Source organism: Mytilus galloprovincialis, chromosome 12 (genome assembly GCF_965363235.1).
Source record: "Mytilus galloprovincialis chromosome 12, xbMytGall1.hap1.1, whole genome shotgun sequence".
Lineage (NCBI taxonomy): Eukaryota > Metazoa > Mollusca > Bivalvia > Mytilida > Mytilidae > Mytilus > Mytilus galloprovincialis.
In genome coordinates, this window is record NC_134849.1 from 35,530,498 (window position 1) to 35,546,478 (window position 15,981).

The following is a 15,981-nucleotide window of genomic DNA, read 5'->3' on the forward strand; positions in this document are numbered from 1 at the left end:
CATTTGTTATTGGTAATGTCGTATTGTGATCTGTCGATGCATCTAGGTTTTTAGTTTTGTTAAACTTGTTTTGCATTGACGTATGCTAACCCAATATCGCTTTTAATCCACACATTGAAACAATTTAATAATGTGAAATATTTCATATTAAGATATAGAAGACAAAAACATTCAAAACCAAGGAGTAAACAAAAACCAAAAGACACTTCTAAAGACAAACAGAAAAAGCACCTTGTGAAATTCTTTAATTTCATTTTCCGATATATCGATGATTTCCTATCACTGAATAAACCATATTTCAGCCAATACTTGCATCTCATATACCCCAGCGAATTTGAAATTAAGGATACTACTGATACTAAAAGGACTACTTCTTACCTTGATCTTTTCCTCAATATTGACACAGATGGACGACTTCATACGAAAATCTTTGATAAACGGGACGATGTCAACTTTCCAATTATCAATTTCCCATTTCTCAGCAGTAACATACCTTCTGCCCCTTCGTATGATGTTTACATTTCTCAATTAATACGTTTTTTTCTCGTGCATGTTCACACTATACTACGGACTTCATATACAGGAGTGTACTCCTAACGCAGAAATTGCTCCAACAAAGTTATGAGGAGGACAGATTAAAAATGACACTACATCAATTTTATGGACACCATCACGAATTGGTTGATCCATACGATGTATCTTTGTCCAAACTAACAATGGACATTTTTACCACGCGTTAAATTGTGGTTTTTCATTACGTCGTCTGATCTTTTTATTATCGAACGTGACTTATTCCCGAATGTGACTGTTTTTCTGATTGTGAATTCGTATTTCTTTAAGACGTGGCACGGTATTTATCCATCCCAAACTAATTTGTTGGGTTTTGATGTTGTGTTTGTTGTTGTCATCGGATTTTTAAATGATTTAAAGTGTGTAGTTGTAAATTGTATTGTTTCAGTTGTATTATTGTGTTATATTGGGGAATAACTACTCATCCAGTTCATTTGGTAGATTTAATTTTGGATATATATATTTGGTTTGCAGTATAATCAGAAAAAAATAACCACAAAGCTAGATACTACAATTAATTATCTAATTACTACTTCAATTAAATAGCAATTAGTATTATAATTTTCACTGTTATTAATATAAGTTAGATGAGTCATACAAATTTAACCTTGAATTTCATCCAACTTTCGGAACACCTTTTATAAATATATATCATGTATATGTGACGTCACTTTGGGCGTTGCATTGGCTATGGCTAACAGGGCTGTGATTATGTAATTTATTCGTTTTTTATTCTATAGCTTGTCACCACTTCAGTTTAATCATGTTTATCTATTATATAGTTATTTTATAAAATTTACTGTTTGCAAAACTATGTGTTATTCTTGATATTAATGATGTTTTGTCCAAGGCGGATAACCCTGGCCTCATAACATTTTGGAACTTTTGGTCCTCGGCGATCTTCAACTTGGTTGTTGTTATGGCTTTCAAACTTTTTACAACTGAGCATCGTTTTGTGTGGACGTAGCGCGCGTCTGGTGTATACAAATATTTTTTAACCTGTTACCTTTGGATGGCTATTATTTGTTTGTTTCTCTGTCCTATATTTTCTCCCATTTGTAAATTTATTTATTGTAACCCTGTCGTGTAATGTTGTAATCCTAATGTTATAATTAACACTGCCATTAAAGCTGGAGGTTTGGCTTGCCACAAAACCAGGTTCAACCCACCATTTTTTCATAAAATGCCCTCTACAAAGTCAGGAAAATGGCCATTGTTACGTTTCGGTGTTGTGTCTCTGTTGTGTCGTTGTCTTAGTTCTCTTATATTTGATACGTTTCTCTCAGTTTTAGTTTGCAACTCGGATTTGTTTTTGTCTCTATCGATTTTTAAATTTTGAATAGCGGTATACTTCTGTTGCCTTTATGTACATCAACAGTTATAAATAAGAAATGAGAAACAACAAGAACTACACTAAAACCGGGAGTGAAATCAGGTGCTCTGGAAGGGTAAGTATTTCCTGCACCGTATACGGCACGTGTCGTGTTATTTCTTTGTACAGTTCGGTAATGATGGAAGGTTATTATGACTGAGGAAGAAAGTCTACGTGACACGTTGATTATTAGAAAAGTCTGAGAGTCTCGTGTTCGTAATGCTATTCGTTCATCATTGTATGATTCTATCTATACAAGGGTAGACAATAGCGACTTATATTACGATTATTATTTTTATGTATAATTTAAGGATTTAGGATTTGGATGGGGATCCTATTCAATTATGTATGCTTTTGATAATTTTACCGTTTTCTATAAATTCTTCAGAAATTTTGCTAATCATTCTCAACTTGTTATATTTTAACAACCAAGTATGCTCTATTCTTTATTTTCAGCTTACTTTTTATATTCTTTGTATGGCGGCCCGTTTTTTCTTGCCTTCTACTTAATATTATCTTTTTTGATAACCCCATTCAGACCTTAAAGCTAGGTGCACACTGCTAAACAGACCAAGTCGATCAATCACGATCAAGACAGATTAAACGATCGGGTGACTGGTTTAGCTCTATTAGTCCGAGATTACCCTGACGTCCAACGGCTGTTTTGCCAGACAAGCTGGGGCTGTGGGACGTAAGAGCTCGTCCCATATAAAAAAGTGGATATTTGCCCACCCAAACTAGATGCGCTGCTTCGTCGCTTCTGAAGACGACTGACGGCCTTGGAATTATATAAATTGGGCATCATTCTGTTCATTTTTCATTTATCTCTTCATTTAGGTAAGTTTTACCTACCTGCCAACCTTTATTTTTTTCCATATTTTAACAGTTTTTACAGTGACCCATCGATTTATCAGTCCATGGGATTGAAATTCTATTTTTGAATAAATTTTTGGGAAATATGTGACATTAATTTAGCCCCTTTTTTATTTTTTTAGGCAAAAACAAGCAGTTTGTTGCCAAGGATACACCAAAAATTAAAATTCCCACAACATACCAGCGTCCTAGCTACCTTTACACTTAAGAAGTTTTTATAACCATGTTTGCCTTTGATTAGGGACTTTCCCATGTTTCCGTTTTGATTTTTCCTCGGAGTTTCGTATTTTTTGTGAGTTTACTTCATACTGCCCACACAGTGATCGTCGTATCGGTCACTGCCTCGCCTAGATTTCCCAGCGCCTGTTGCCATCTACATAAAAAAGAAGATGTGGTATAATTGCCAAACTGTCCACAAGAGACCAAAATGACACAGACATTAACAATTACAGGCTATGCGCCTTTTTGTTCGTCTTCTACGCTCACTGCATGCTCTGTCACAGATATGAACCTGTCTCTGAGCTCTAACTACCTTACTTAACTTCCATGTAGATATTTCAAATGTTTGATTTTCCTAAGACCTTCTGTGAACTACTGGATCTAACCAAATAAACGAAGAATGTGTCCATCGGACACAGATTATACCCTAGATTAAATATATATGTTTCTAAAGTGTTTGATAGTAATATATTTAAGCATGGTGTATACGTTTCTTTAACTATGGTTTAGGCCAACAAAAAAAATTAGAGTACGGAAACTGAAATTGTAAATATACCCGACCTATTCCCGACTATCCATTCAACCCCTATACAATGAGGTCCATCTGGTCTGGTCTAGATCAGACTGAGATTGAGTATAGTTGATTTGGTCTAGCTAGTAAAGTAAAGATCGTGTCGGGTCGTGGATTAGTCGGAATTATCGAATATGTATGCAAGTAGTGGTCGGGTTTGGGTCGTGATGATTTCGTTAAGGAATCGTGAATGATCTAGAATAGGTCGTGTACAGTTGGATAGCAGTCAGGTAGAAGTCGTAAACAGGCTTGATCACGAATTGTATTACGATTGGTCTTACAGTGGAGATCCCTTCTAACCTCGCATTAGAACTGTCAGAATAATTTGTCATAGAACTGTTCTAACATGTCCTAGAACAGTTCTACCCTAGAACTGTTCTAAGTAGAACTGTCAGAATCAGTTCTAGGTAAAACTGACTAAAACTTTTCTAGGTAGAACTGTCCAAATCAGTTATAACCGTAGAACTGTCAGCAGAACTGACTAAATCAGTCAGGACTGTAGAACAGTTCTTAATTGACGGCACTGCAGTAAGGGCACTTTAGAATTTAGAAGAAAAAAATCAGTTCCAATTACTTTACTATATAAAAGCAGATTTTCTATATTTTTTACTGATCAAACGTTACATGTACAAATATCAAAGTGGATAGAAGGGTTATCCGACTCATCGGAGAAATATTTTTATAAGATTGCATATAAAATCATTGTTTACGTTTCTTCGTTCCCCGTTTTTAGCAGTCTCTTCCTAAATATAACTGCATTTAATTCATGGAATTTTAATCGTAATTTATCTTGTTTGCCTTGGATTTACATTCATGGATTCTGTTTTGACAAATGTTCAAACGAAAATTGTACAGTGGATGAGTTATGGGATATTATTGAAAAAAGTGTTGTTTTATGTAAAAAAAAAATTATGTACATGTTCACCAACTCGTCAATTAGCCAGACTTATCCATAACGATTATAAATGATATCTGGAAGTCTGGAACGTCTGAAAAATATTCTCGATCTGAACATGAATGAAACATTTGCCCCTGGACGTTAGTCTACAAACAAAATCAATCATTTGTCTTTGCCTTCTTCGGTTATTCTAAGAACAGAACTTCTCAAGCATGTACTTTTCATTTTAAAATAAAGTATATGAATCAGTCATATGAGTGTGAGTGCCGCTAAATAGTTTTGCTTAAAAAAACCCATCACGAACTTAAAAAGTCACTTCAGTGACGGTTCATTATTATGAATACCTAGAGGAAATAATGGCACGCTAAATTGATATGGACAAAATTTTTAAATATGGTATATATTGTGTTCCAAAGTTAGTTTCATCTTTATCATACGATCCGTCCTGACAAAGAAATAGTATTGGTTTACAATGAGGCCATATATATTTATTTGATATTCAGTGTAAATATGTTCAGTTTTGGTTGATGCGGTCAAAAATTTGTCCGCATCAACCAAAACTGACCATATGTGACAGCATCAACCAAAACTGACTAAATGTAACAGCATCAACCAAAACTGACTTAATGTGACAGCATCAACCAAAACTGACCATATTTACACTTTATTATGGAAATCTTAATATATAGATATATATATAGCCGCATATAATAATGTAGTAAATCACTTATAGTTACATATCAATATGGTTTGTATAATTCAAATCACAGTAATATTGGAAAAATTTCCACATAAATTTACCAGCATGTCCTCTTTTTATTCAAAATATTGAATTGTAAACAAATTTCAGAAGTTTCGATATATCAGATTGATTCGTTTTAACAAAATATTTTGACCGCATCAACCAAAACTGAACATATTTACACTGAATATCAAATAAATATATATGGCCTCTTTGTAAACCAATACTATTTCTTTGTCAGGACGGATCGTATGATAAAGATGAAACTAACTTTGGAACACAATATATACCATATTTAAAAATTTTGTCCATATCAATTTAGCGTGCCATTATTTCCTCTAGGTATTCATAATAATGAACCGTCACTGAAGTGACTTTTTAAGTTCGTGATGGTTTTTTTTAAGCAAAACTATTTAGCGGCACTCACACTCACATGACTGATTCATATACTTTATTTTAAAATGAAAAGTACATGCTTGAGAAGTTCTGTTCTTAGAATAACCGAAGAAGGCAAAGACAAATGATTGATTTTGTTTGTAGATTAACGTCCAGGGGCAAATGTTTCATTCATGTTCAGATCGAGAATATTTTTCAGACGTTCCAGACTTTCAGATATCATTTATAATCGTTATGGATAAGTCTGGCTAATTGACGAGTTGGTGAAAATGTACATAGTTTTTTTTACATAAAACAACACTTTTTTCAATAATATCCCATAACTCATCCACTGTACAATTTTCGTTTGAACATTTGTCAAAACAGAATCCATGAATGTAAATCCAAGGCAAACAAGGTAAATTACGATTAAAATTCCATGAATTAAATGCAGTTATATTTAGGAAGAGACTGCTAAAAACGGGGAACGAAGAAACGTAAACAATGATTTTATATGCAATCTTATAAAAATATTTCTCCGATGAGTCGGATAACCCTTCTATCCACTTCGATATTTGTACATGTAACGTTTGATCAGTAAAAAATATAGAAAATCTGCTTTTATATAGTAAAGTAGTTGGAACCGATTTTTTTCTTCTAAATTCTAAAGTGCCCTTACTGCAGTGACGTCAATTAAGAACTGTTCTACAGTCCTGACTGATTTAGTCAGTTCTGCTGACAGTTCTACGGTTATAACTGATTTGGACAGTTCTACCTAGAATAGTTTTAGTCAGTTCTACCTAGAACTGATTCTGACAGTTCTACTTAGAACAGTTCTAGGGTAGAACTGTTCTAGGACATGTTAGAACAGTTCTATGACAAATTATTCTGACAGTTCTAATGCGAGGTTAGAAGGGATCTCCACTGTAAGACCAATCGTAATACAATTCGTGATCGAGCCTGTTTACGACTTCTACCTGACTGCTATCCAACTGTACACGACCTATTCTAGATCATTCACGATTCCTTAACGAAATCATCACGACCCAAACCCGACCACTACTTGCATACATATTCGATAATTCCGACTAATCCATGACCCGACACGATCTTTACTTTACTAGCTAGACCAAATCAACTATACTCGATCTCAGTCTGATCTAGACCAGACCAGATGGACCTCATTGTATAGGGGTTGAATGGATAGTCGGGAATAGGTCGGGTATATTTACAATTTCAGTTTCCGTACTCTAATTTTTTTTGTTGGCCTAAACCATAGTTAAAGAAACGTTTACACCATGCTTAAATATATTACCATCAAACACTTTATAAACATATATATTTAATCTAGGGTATAATCTGTGTCCGATGGACACACTCTTCGTTTATTTGGTTAGATCCAGTAGTTCACAGAAGGTCTTAGGAAAATCAAACATTTGAAATATCTACATGGAAGTTAAGTAAGGTAGTAAGAGCTCAGAGACAGGTTCATATCTGTGACAGAGCATGCAGTGAGCGTAGAAGACGAACAAAAAGGCGCATAGCCTGTAATTGTTAATGTCTGTGTCATTTTGGTCTCTTGTGGACAGTTTGTCAATTATACCACATCTTCTTTTTTATGTAGATGGCAACAGGCGCTGGGAAATCTAGGCGAGGCAGTGACCGATACGACGATCACTGTGTGGGCAGTATGAAGTAAAATCACAAAAAATACGAAACTCCGAGGAAAAATCAAAACGGAAACATGGGAAAGTCCCTAATCAAAGGCAAACGTGGTTATAAAAACTTCTTAAGTGTAAAGGTAGCTAGGACGCTGGTATGTTGTGGGAGTTTTAATTTTTGGTGTATCCTTGGCAACAAACTGCTTGTTTTTGCCTAAAAAAATTCAAAAAGGGGCTAAATTAATGTCACATATTTCCCAAAAATTTATTCAAAAATAGAATTTCAATCCCATGGACTGATAAATCGATGGGTCACTGTAAAAACTGTTAAAATATGGAAAAAAATAAAGGTTGGCAGGTAGGTAAAACTTACCTAAATGAAGAGATAAATGAAAAATGAACAGAATGATGCCCAATTTATATAATTCCAAGGCCGTCAGTCGTCTTCAGAAGCGACGAAGCAGCGCATCTAGTTTGGGTGGGCAAATATCCACTTTTTTTATATGGGACGAGCTCTTACGTCCCACAGCCCCAGCTTGTCTGGCAAAACAGCCGTTGGACGTCAGGGTAATCTCGGACTAATAGAGCTAGACCAGTCATCCGATCGTTTAATCTGTCTTGATCGTGATTGATCGACTTGGTCTGTTTAGCAGTGTGCACCTAGCTTTAAGGTCTGAATGGGGTTATCAAAAAAGACAATATTAAGTAGAAGGCAAGAAAAAACGGGCCGCCATACAAAGAATATAAAAAGTAAGCTGAAAATAAAGAATAGAGCATACTTGGTTGTTAAAATATAACAAGTTGAGAATGATTAGCAAAATTTCTGAAGAATTTATAGAAAACGGTAAAATTATCAAAAGTATACATAATTGAATAGGATCCCCATCCAAATCCTAAATCCTTAAATTATACATAAAAATAATAATCGTAATATAAGTCGCTATTGTCTACCCTTGTATAGATAGAATCATACAATGATGCACGAATAGCATTACGAACACGAGACTCTCAGACTTTTCTAATAATCAACGTGTCACGTAGACTTTCTTCCTCAGTCATAATAACCTTCCATCATTACCGAACTGTACAAAGAAATAACACGACAGGTGCCGTATACGGTGCAGGAAATACTTACCCTTCCAGAGCACCTGATTTCACTCCCGGTTTTAGTGTAGTTCTTGTTGTTTCTCATTTCTTATTTATAACTGTTGATGTACATAAAGGCAACAGAAGTATACCGCTATTCAAAATTCAAAAATCGATAGAGACAAAAACAAATCCGAGTTGCAAACTAAAATTGAGAGAAACGTATCAAATATAAGAGAACTAAGACAACGACACAACAGAGACACAACACCGAAACGTAACAATGGCCATTTTCCTGACTTTGTAGAGGGCATTTTATGAAAAAATGGTGGGTTGAACCTGGTTTTGTGGCAAGCCAAACCTCCAGCTTTAATGGCAGTGTTAATTATAACATTAGGATTACAACATTACACGACAGGGTTACAATAAATAAATTTACAAATGGGAGAAAATATAGGACAGAGAAACAAACAAATAATAGTCATCCAAAGGTAACAGGTTAAAAAATATTTGTATACACCAGACGCGCGCTACGTCCACACAAAACGATGCTCAGTTGTAAAAAGTTTAAAAGCCATAACAACAACCAAGTTGAAGATCGCCGAGGACCAAAAGTTCCAAAATGTTATGAGGCCAGGGTTATCCACCTTGGACAAAACATCATTAATATCAAGAATAACACATAGTTTTGCAAACAGTAAATTTTATAAAATAACTATATAATAGATAAACATGATTAAACTGAAGTGGTGTCAAGCTATAGAATAAAAAACGAATAAATTACATAATCACAGCCCTGTTAGCCATAGCCAATGCAACGCCCAAAGTGACGTCACATATACATGATATATATTTATAAAAGGTGTTCCGAAAGTTGGATGAAATTCAAGGTTAAATTTGTATGACTCATCTAACTTATATTAATAACAGTGAAAATTATAATACTAATTGCTATTTAATTGAAGTTGTAATTAGATAATTAATTGTATTATCTAGCTTTGTGGTTATTTTTTCTGATTATACTGCAAACCAAATATATATATCCAAAATTAAATCTACCAAATGAACTGGATGAGTAGTTATTCCCCAATATAACACAATAATACAACTGAAACAATACAATTTACAACTACACACTTTAAATCATTTAAAAATCCGATGACAACAACAAACACAACATCAAAACCCAACAAATTAGTTTGGGATGGATAAATACCGTGCCACGTCTTAAAGAAATACGAATTCACAATCAGAAAAACAGTCACATTCGGGAATAAGTCACGTTCGATAATAAAAAGATCAGACGACGTAATGAAAAACCACAATTTAACGCGTGGTAAAAATGTCCATTGTTAGTTTGGACAAAGATACATCGTATGGATCAACCAATTCGTGATGGTGTCCATAAAATTGATGTAGTGTCATTTTTAATCTGTCCTCCTCATAACTTTGTTGGAGCAATTTCTGCGTTAGGAGTACACTCCTGTATATGAAGTCCGTAGTATAGTGTGAACATGCACGGAAAAAAAACGTATTAATTGAGAAATGTAAACATCATACGAAGGGGCAGAAGGTATGTTACTGCTGAGAAATGGGAAATTGATAATTGGAAAGTTGATATCGTCCCGTTTATCAAAGATTTTCGTATGAAGTCGTCCATCTGTGTCAATATTGAGGAAAAGATCAAGGTAAGAAGTAGTCCTTTTAGTATCAGTAGTATCCTTAATTTCAAATTCGCTGGGATATATGAGATGCAAGTATTGGCTGAAATATGGTTTATTCAGTGATAGGAAATCATCGATATATCGGAAAATGAAATTAAAGAATTTCACAAGGTGCTTTTTCTGTTTGTCTTTGGAAGTGTCTTTTGGTTTTTGTTTACTCCTTGGTTTTGAATGTTTTTGTCTTCTATATCTTAATATGAAATATTTCACATTATTAAATTGTTTCAATGTGTGGATTAAAAGCGATATTGGGTTAGCATACGTCAATGCAAAACAAGTTTAACAAAACTAAAAACCTAGATACATCGACAGATCACAATACGACATTACCAATAACAAATGAATAAACAGGTGTCTACAATATGCTTATAAAAACTATTCTATTTGCCTTTCTACAATTATATGGTACAATATTCGTAATGCACTAAGTTTAAGTTACAAGCATTTTAGTTTTCGTTATCGCAAACTAGTCAAAACAATACTAAATTGTATCATTGGTACAAGGACACAACTCGTAAATATAAAAACATGTAGAAATCTTACACGTTTTGGTATTTCACATCAAATTGTGTATGTTATTATTCTTTACAAAGCACACAAAGTTTTATATTCCCCTCAAAAGCTAACAAAACCGTTATACAGACTTATTCGGAAAGGATATAGTTACGATACTGGTGTCAGGTCATTTAGAATTCTTCATTTTGAAAATACTATTGATTCACTCATATAGTCTTTGCATTAAAAATAAACACATTATTCTAAAACCAGTTGTTGACATGATAAGGTTTTGGTTTTTTAGTCTAGTGTGACGTCAATTTTCACTGAACTAGAACATAATTTTATTTCGGGGCCAGCTGAGAACCATATCCAGGTGCGGGATTTTCTTGCTGCGTTGAAGACCCATTGGTGGCTTCCGGCTGTTGTCCGGTCTTCGGTCGGGTTGTTGTCTTTATGATGTATTCCCCTTTTCCATTCTCAATTTTATTATTTGATACTCTGAACTCAAAGACTGCATTAGTCAGTGATGCATCTAGGATTATTAAAAGAGACACATATATGTTTCTGTAAATCGATGACTTTTAATTCCGTTCAAGAATATGAAAAAAATATGTTATACATGTAAAATAGGAGATAGTGTCATTAAAAGGTGAAAGCATAGATTGTGTTAGTTTTAAAAAAAAGATGGTATCTAATACAATATTATGGTATCTAATAAAATTAATAAAATTACTAAATTGTTGTAATACATTTTTTTATCTAAAGTCGTACACCGTAGCAATTACCCTTGAATTCTTAGTTCAAATGTCTGTGTATACATTTTACAATGTTTTATTGTGTTCGTCTCTTAACGTACAACTCCTGGCGTGTTTGTGATTAAACTATCACAATATGATTAACATGTGCTTTTGTCGGAAACAATATCTATACAATCGTATGTAAAAATAAGAAGATGTGATACGATTCATAATGACACAAATCTCAACAAAAACAGATCACATAGTTATTTACAACTATTAAACACCGTACGGCCTTGAATAATGAACTAACCCCAAATCGCATAGTCAGCTATAAAAAGCCCCGATACAGCAATTTAAAAGCAGTTCAAACGAGAAGATTAACGATAAAAGTTCAACATATACAAACATGAGAAAAAACATATGATATACAGCAACTAGCGACAACCACGTAACTTAGGACATTGCAAAACAATAAACGATTTAAAAATTAAAATAAAAGGAAAACAAGATAACGGATTTTGACTTCGGACCTGCACATATAGAAAGTGGCAGAATGAAACTTATTTGAATGTGAAATTCCTCCTTCTAAACTGAGACAGTACAACAGAAGAAAAAGACTGTCAAATTCAGCTAAGAAGGGCCTAAAACATTCATGACATAATTATGTTTTGGTGATGGTGATGTGTTTGTAGATCTTACTTTACTGAACATTCTTGTTGCTACAATTATCTCTATCTATAATGAACTTGGCCCAGTAATTACAGTATAAAATATTTTCAAAAAATTTACAAAAATTTATAAAAAATATTAAAAACTATAAAGGGCAATTACTCCTTAAGGGGTCAATTGACTATTTTGGTCATTTGACTTATTTGTAGATCTTATTTTGCTGAACATTATTGCTGTTTACAGTTTATCTCCATCTATAAAATAATATTCAAGATAATAACAAAAAACGGCAAAATTTTCTTAAAATTACCAATTAGGGCAGATAGATCTTGACCTGATTAACAATCTAACCCTAGTAAGATTTGCTCTAAATGCTTCGTTTTTTAGTTATAAGCCCAAAACTGCATTTTACCCTTATGTTCTATTTTTAGCCGTGGCAGCCATATTTGTTGGATGGCCGGGTCACCAGACATATTTTTTTAAGTAGATACCCCAAAGTAATTGTGGCCAAGCTGTGATTAATTTGACCAAGTAGTTTCAGAGAAGAAGATTTGAGTAAAAGATTACTAAAATTTACGAAAAATGGTTAAAAATTGACTATAAGGGGCAATAACTCTTAAAGGGGTCCACTGACCATTTCGGTCGTTGTTTGACTTATTTGCAAGTCTTACCTTGTTTAACATTATTGCTGTTTACAGTTTATCTCTATCTATAATAATATTCAAGATTATAACCAAAAACAGTAAAATTTCCTTAAAATTACCAATTCAGGGGCAGCAACCCAACAATAGGTTGTCCGAATCATCTGAAAATTTCAGGGCAGATAGTTCTTGACCTGATAAACAATTTTATCCGATGTCAGATTTTCTCTAAATGCTTTGGTTTTTTTAGTTATAAGCCAAAAACTGCATTTTAACCCTATGTTTTTTTTTTCAGCCATGGTGGCCATCTTGGTTGGTTGGCCAGGTAACCGGACACATTTTCAAAACTAGATACCCCAATGATGATTATGGTCAAGTTTGGTTCAATTTGGCCCAGTAGTTTCAGAGGAGAATATTTTTGTAAAAGTTAACGACGACGGACGACGACGTACGACGGACGACGGACGCAAAGTGATGAAAAAGCTGACTTGGCCCTCCGGGCCAGGTGAGCTAAAAACAGAAGAGCTCACTTCCTGTTTAATTATTTACATAAGAAAGCAAAATCACATACATGCAGGTCGAACATAAAAAAAAACGTGGCCGATACTTCACCCATTCCATGTATCTGAGAATATAAGAAAACATACTCTCAAGAAAGCGTTTGTGTGAGAATAACGTATAAAACTTTTCGATATTCCTAAGTGACACTTTAAGTATTTATGTCTTGAATTTGAAGACCAATAAATGGCTTTTGTGGAGTAAAATGAAATTTAAAAACATTTTGAAACATTGGTAAACATTGGTGACGTGAAATTATAGAAATCGATATTTTAGAGGCTTGATCGATTAAAAATGTCTTCCGCTAAATTGTTTGCATAATTAGACTCTGGTTATAACATGCACGAGTCAAGTAAGGATTGCTGCTGTATAAGTTACTAATAAGCAATTTCTGAAATGACGAAAAATGAGCATAACAAGATTCTACCATGATATATTATCGTTCTGCAGTGGTATATGACCATTCTAAAGTTTTGAAATTTAGATGGTATGGAAAAGACTTGGAGGTACAATTATAATTATATTACAACATTGTGCATACAATTTCGACAATTTGCTTAAAACTTCAAACTGAATATAGTATCACCGCCTTGCTAGCCACTCGATCTATGTGGTTGGGTTATCTGTCATCCTATTAACTGGTGTTGGGTTAAAATCTGTGTAGGAATAACCCAGTTTTAATTGTTTTCCGCAATCAGTACAGGGAATTCCTTGATCTGGGCCACACACGCCATCGGATAGGATCGATATACCAAATCTGCACGTGTGAAATTCGGGTGCAAACTTGACTCCACAGTAAAAGTTACCACTAAGACCTTGCCACTTGTTTTGATCAAGACATCTTTGTATTCCAAGAATTTGTATTTTTTTACCTGTTTGAGTTTTTAAATCTTTAAAAACTCGACATGATGAACAGTTCGCCCAAATTTTCGGTCCACACTTAGAACTGATGGTAGGTGGCACATTTTGATTATGAGATTTCATGACATCTCGACCACAGTATAGCATATTTGTTGATTCACTTAATACTGGTGAATATGGATATTCTGAATTAGATTTACAAGGTTTATACATTAAATTAAGTGCAACCTTATCGAGTTCGCTCATTTCTTGCAATTGTTCAGGTCCTTTTTTCAAATCCCAGATCTTGTCTCCTTCTTTCCTCTTCATATAATCATTCTCTGGGTACATCATAATACTAAAGGGATCAAATCTTGTCAACATCCCATAAGACGGATTACTTGTATATTGGTATGCTCTATTGCAATCGAGACCATCTTTTTTTACATTGAGGTATAGATTTGAATCGAAACGCTTCATTATATGGCCAAATCCTAGGGCATGCAATATTTCATGTATGCTAGTTCCTGCCTTTGAATTGTCAGGCCATTCTTCTCCCAAGTGAATTAAAGGATATCCATTTCTATAGCACGTATATGCTTTACCCTTTGAAATTGGGTTATCGATTCCAATCTTTATATAATTTGTGGATTCATTTAAAGGTTCCTTTGAACCTGTATGTATGAACTGTATTCCTGGTGCTGCAATGCTGATTTTGTTAATAGCAGTCTGGATATGTTCATGCCAATTGATATGCAAACGGTCTTTTTCTACACATATTTCAACTTTCATCGGAACGCTGTTGTCGTCAAATGTATGGATATGCTGTGAACGATAGTAAATCCTCATGACCTCATCGTGATCTTTTTGTTTAATAGCCGTAAGCAAAGTTTCTATTTTTGATATGCGATCAAACATCTCTGTGTTCCTGTTCTGAAACCATATGTTTTTATTTCTTGTTATGTCTAATTGCATTTTAGAACTATTGTTAGTTGTTCCGTAAGATTCCATATTTAAGTATCTGAAATATTGTAAACTCAAATATAATGTGTCTTTATACTAAATTAATAAACAAGTATAAGATAAAGCTCATGATTTTTCAATTCCTATTATCAATTATCAATTTTTAGATGGTGACGTTCCTTTGTTCGATTAGCTCGTGTATGTATTGATTTTAGAACAAAAATCTCTGTATGACTAAAAAAATATTTCACAAAGGTTTTAAAAATCTCAAATTAGTCAAAACCTTTACTGAATTTTATCATTGATAAACGGATATTATCCGTAAATGTAAGAAGGGATATAGTTACGATACTGTTGTCAGGTCTTTTAAGTTGGCACATTTTGGTATAAATATTGATTCACTCATCATTGCTCATAGGGTCTTTGCATAAGAATGAACACAATTAATCCAAAAACAAGTTGGCATTATACGTGCTATGTTCTTCTTATATATGTTATAATGGTGTGATACGTAATCCATAACGCGAAAGTATAGTGCTTGATTTTCATATGATGAAGGCATAATCTTTAATCAGTTTAACTGAGGTCTGGAGCTGGCATGTCCTTAAATACTAGTAGTCCTTTGTTGATTTATGTATCATTGTCATTTTGCTTAGTTTCTATTGTTATCTGTTGTAACTTATATTGACATCGGACTCAGACTTCTTTTAAACTGAGTGACACTGTGTGTTAATAATGTGTTGTTTTTTTTTTAAATTGGCTTGAGGTATAAAACATGTTTTACCCCGCCCTTTTTGTGCGACTGTCTTAAGTCAGAACCATCTGTCCTTTGTTAGTCTTGTATGTTTTTTTTTCTTTCATTTCAGTTCAGTGTGACGTTCATTGTCACTGAACTAGTACACAATTGGTTTAGTTGCCAGCTAAAGCCCTCCTTATTTCAAAACTCCAGTGTTCACCACTGACATGTATCTAAATCATACA

The 15,981-nt window shown here is 33.9% G+C and overlaps 1 protein-coding gene across 1 annotated transcript in view; it reads right to left on the minus strand.

Moving 5' to 3' along the window:
• The window catches only part of LOC143053652 (uncharacterized), a 56,046-nt gene that overhangs the window by 18,103 nt on the left and 21,962 nt on the right, over positions 1 to 15,981 (minus strand). The gene's annotated exons all lie outside the window — the stretch shown is intronic.